Raw genomic sequence first — 3,215 nt, 5'->3', positions numbered from 1 at the left:
TCGGGCTGCTCGCGTCCCTGGTAATCAGCAGCGCCGCGCGGGAACCCTGCGAAGTGCGTATAATTCCCCCCGTTGTGCACATGGTGGCGGCCCCCTCACCCACAGGTCTCCCTGGGCCTTGGCTCCCTCGCGCTGTCGCGAGAGCCAGGACCAAGAAAGAGAACACCCTCCCCCCAAATTACGAATACAAAAGGAGGCAGGCATTTAGAAAGAAGTACCGTACGCGTCACAGAATCCAGTGATGATTATTTTTCTTGTCCATTGGTTATGCTCATATGCATGCATACTAGTCCCCCTTTCATACCTCTCCCCCCGCTTCCCTCATAGGTTGGACAGTGTTCCATGCTTCTATGTCTCTGGTTCTATTTTTGTTCATCAGTTTATGTTGTTCATTATATTCCACAAATGAGTGAGATCATGTGATATTTATCTTTCTCTGACTGGCTTATTTCCGCTTAGCTCAATGCTCTCCAGGGCCATCCATGCTGTTGCAAATGATAAGAGTTCCTTCTTTTTTAAAACAGCGTAGTATTCCATTGTGTAGATGTGCCACTGTTTTTTAATCCACTCATCTGCTGATGGGCACTTAGGCTGTTTCCAAATCTTAGCTACTGTAAATTGTGCCGCTATGAACATAGGGGTGCATATATCCTTTCTGATTGGTGTTTCTGATTTATTGGGATATATTCCTAGAAGTGGGATCACTGGGTCAAATGGGAGTTCCATTTTTAATTTTTGAGGAAACTCCATACTGCTTTTCACAGTGGCTGCACCAGTCTGCATTCCCACCAGCAGCGCATAAGGGTTAGGAAACTCCATACTGTCTTCCACAGTGGCTGCACCAGTCTGCATTCCCACCAGCAGTGCACGAGGGTTCCTTTTTCTCCACATCCTCTCCAGCACTTGTCATTTGTTGATTTGTTGATGATAGCCAGTCTGACAGGTGTGAGGTGGTACCTCATTGTTGTTTTGATTTGCATCTCTCGGATGATTAGTGACTTTGAGCATGTTTTCATATGTCTCTTGGTCTTCTGTATGCCCTATTTTGAAAAGTGTCTATTTAGGGCCTTTGCCCATTTTTGATTGGGTTATTTATCTTCCTTTTGTTAAGTTGTATGAGTTCCCTATAAATTTTGGAGATTAAACCCTTATTGGATATATCATTGGCAAGTATGTTCTCCCATGCAGTGGGCTTTCTTGTTGTTTTGTTGGTGGTTTCTTTTGTTGTGCAGAAGCTTTTTATTTTGATATAGTCCCATTTGTTTATTTTCTCCTAGTTTCCATTGTCCTAGGAGCTGTTTCAGTAAAGATATTGCTATGACATATGTCTGATATTTTGCTGCCTATGAATTCTTCTAAGATTTTTATGGTTTCCCGTCTTATGTTTAAGTCCTTTATCCATTTTGAGTTTATGTTTGTGTATGGTGTAAGTTGGTGGTCTAGTTTCATTTTTTTTGCATGTATCTGTCCAATTTTCCCAACATCATTTATTGAAGAGACTGTCTTGACTTCATTGTATGCTCTTGCCTCCTTTGTCAAATATTAATTGAGCATAATGGCTTGGGTCGGTTTCTGGGTACTCTGTTCGGTTCTGTTGGTCTATATATCTGTTCTTGTGCCAGTACCAGGCAGTTTTGAGGATAGTGGCTTTATAATATAGCTTGATAGCTGGTATTGTGATCCCTCCAACTTTGTTCTTCTCAAGATTGCTGCAGCTATTTGGGGTCTTTTTTTTTTATTACAGATGAATTTTTGGAGAGTTTGTTCTAGGTCTTTGAAATATGCCATTGGTATTTTAATGGAGATTAAATTGAATCTATAGACATTAAAAAATATTTTTAACCTCCTAGCACGCCGTTTTCGTTCATATTTGTTATTGCATACTTGGCCTCTTCATTGGTATTAATTTTGTAGTATTTTCTCTTAAGTATTTTCTATACTTAAGAGATAATTGTCTTTCCTCGATATGGTTGACCGAATTCCATGCATATTTTAGAAAAGTTGTATTCAGCTTCGTAACTCAGTCATATTCATGTGCTTGTCCTGATACGATTATCATAGCATGTGATAGGGGGATCTTCACCTCCCCAAAGCTTGCTCCCCAATCCGATCATGCCAGCCAGCAGAAATGAGGGGAGAAGCGGCCAGTGAGGACTTCAGGGCTCACGTAGTGTAAGTGGCCAGGAAAAGCATCGTGATGGACACAGATGTGCTGCCCAGATCCACCTTCAAGATGCCCCTGCTGCTGGGAGGGCTGCCTGCAAGTGCCCTCCCAGGTGCAGAGAGTGAGGTCTGCAGCCCCTGAGCTCCCTTTGGAAGCCTCGCAGGCAACCCATCCAGCCTGTCCAATCTCAGTTCTCTCCTTCCCTTCCACAGGTGCCTGACCGAAGGGCACTCCCTAATAAACATTCTACACACGAACTCTGTCCCATTCTGCAGCCTGGAGAATCCAACCTGGCTGCAGGTGCCACAGAATCTACACATTCAGTTTGTAGCTTTTTCAGTTTTCACACAAGAGCTGAGGTTTTTTTCCTCCTCCCTTCTAGAAAGTGTTGAGAAATTGAACGTGCTGGTCCTTCCGCCCTGTCTGCACACTCAAGTTAGTTTTCAAATGTTTAAGTGTCACATTTAAAGACTTGAGGCCTTGGGTAACATTTTCTTTTTCTTCTCTTTTAAGGCTTGGAAAACTTTCTCTTCTGTGACTAAAAAGCGTGATTGTGACCCTTTAAAAAATATATATTTTATTGATTTTTTACAGAGAGGAAGGGAGAGGGAAGAGAGTTAGAAACATCGATGAGAGAGAAACATTGATCAGCTGCCTCCTACACACCCCCTACTGGGGATGTGCCTGCAACCAAGGTACATGCCCTTGACCGGAATCGAACCTGGGACCCTCAGTCCGCAGGCCAACGTTCTATCCATTGAGCCAAACCGGTTAGGGCGATTGTGACACTTTTGAAAATTGGCCTCTCTTAGGTCCTGGTCCTTACTCCTGGGAAACCACACCCAGGTTCCAAGGCTTCACTGTCTGTCCAAGGATCTGCTCTGTCTCAGGGGCTCATGGGCAGATTGAGAAGAAGCATTTCTCAATCTCAAGTTCATGTCTTAAATGAAAGGTCCGAAAACGTACCTGCTTTGGCCAATCCTCTCTAAACGAGCCAAAGCCGGTGCATTGGTCCTTGTCCTCAAGCTTGGTCTCCCAGTCCTCTCTGACT

The 3,215-nt window shown here is 43.7% G+C and overlaps 1 protein-coding gene across 1 annotated transcript in view; it reads left to right on the top strand.

Annotated features, from left to right (window-relative positions):
- The first annotated feature begins 3 nt into the window (after nt 1-3).
- TRPM8 (transient receptor potential cation channel, subfamily M, member 8) overlaps nt 4-3,215 on the top strand; it is an 84,603-nt gene continuing 81,391 nt past the window's right edge. The window contains exon 1 of the mRNA XM_014544160.1: nt 4-53. The gene's annotated coding sequence lies outside the window, so the exon portion shown is untranslated. The remainder of the gene's footprint in view (nt 54-3,215) is intronic.

This window comes from Myotis brandtii, unplaced genomic scaffold (assembly GCF_000412655.1).
Source record: "Myotis brandtii unplaced genomic scaffold, ASM41265v1 scaffold354, whole genome shotgun sequence".
Classification (NCBI taxonomy): domain Eukaryota; kingdom Metazoa; phylum Chordata; class Mammalia; order Chiroptera; family Vespertilionidae; genus Myotis; species Myotis brandtii.
This window is presented reverse-complemented; position numbering and strand designations above follow the sequence as displayed.